The following is a 472-nucleotide window of genomic DNA, read 5'->3' on the forward strand; positions in this document are numbered from 1 at the left end:
ACAAACAGGTAGATTGGAGTGGGTTTTGTTGAGGCTTCTTAATTTATTAATATTTAATAGGTAGAAGATTGGAGGACAAACAGGTAGAAGATTGAGGCTTTTTAATTTATTAATATTTAATAGGTAGATTCAAGGACAAACAGTAGTGAGTAGGTAGAAGATTTGAGTGGGGTTCTTAATTTACTATTTAATTTGTGTGTACAGTGTGTGTATATATATATATATATATATAATGCATTTGCTAATATTTAATAGGTAGAGTGGGTTTTGTTTCTATTTAATTTATATATATATATATATATATATATATAGGGGCAGGTTCAAATGAAAACCATGTCATTCTAAAAAACCGTGTAAACCAAAATCGACCAATAGGAAAATTTCATTCTTTTTTATTAAATTTAATCAATAAGGTCATTTTGGTCATTTTCATTATTTTTTTCATAAATAAGGAAGTTATTAAGAAATATTA

This window comes from Cynara cardunculus, unplaced genomic scaffold (assembly GCF_001531365.2).
Source record: "Cynara cardunculus var. scolymus isolate 2C unplaced genomic scaffold, CcrdV1 Un_Scaffold_7779, whole genome shotgun sequence".
NCBI classification, from domain to species: Eukaryota; Viridiplantae; Streptophyta; class Magnoliopsida; order Asterales; family Asteraceae; genus Cynara; species Cynara cardunculus.